Here is a 378-nt window from a genome sequence, read left to right on the forward strand (position 1 = left end):
AAAAAAGCAGCTACATACAGAAATTGCAGCATTTAAAGATATGTTGGAATATACAACATAAATCGGTGTTCTATATTAAAATATTTTCATTTAAACTTTGAATAAAGAAAAAAGTGAAGTTCTCAAAAACATTTTCCTGATGTGCTTGAAACACATACATAGCAACATTTGCATAGATTCCAACAAGACTGATTAAAGGCACAGTGAGCTGGATTTATCTGAAAGGCAAAAAGATTTGCGTTTTTAAAAAGTCCTGCTATTTTTAAGATGTGATACTATATATATATATATATATATTTTTTTTTTTTTTTTGGGTTCAGATCTTTTTTTTTAATTTTTTATTAATTACACTTTATTCATTTTGTATCCCCCCATAAG

This window comes from Psammomys obesus, unplaced genomic scaffold, assembly GCF_907164565.1.
Source record: "Psammomys obesus unplaced genomic scaffold, mPsaObe1.curated_primary_1811, whole genome shotgun sequence".
Lineage (NCBI taxonomy): Eukaryota > Metazoa > Chordata > Mammalia > Rodentia > Muridae > Psammomys > Psammomys obesus.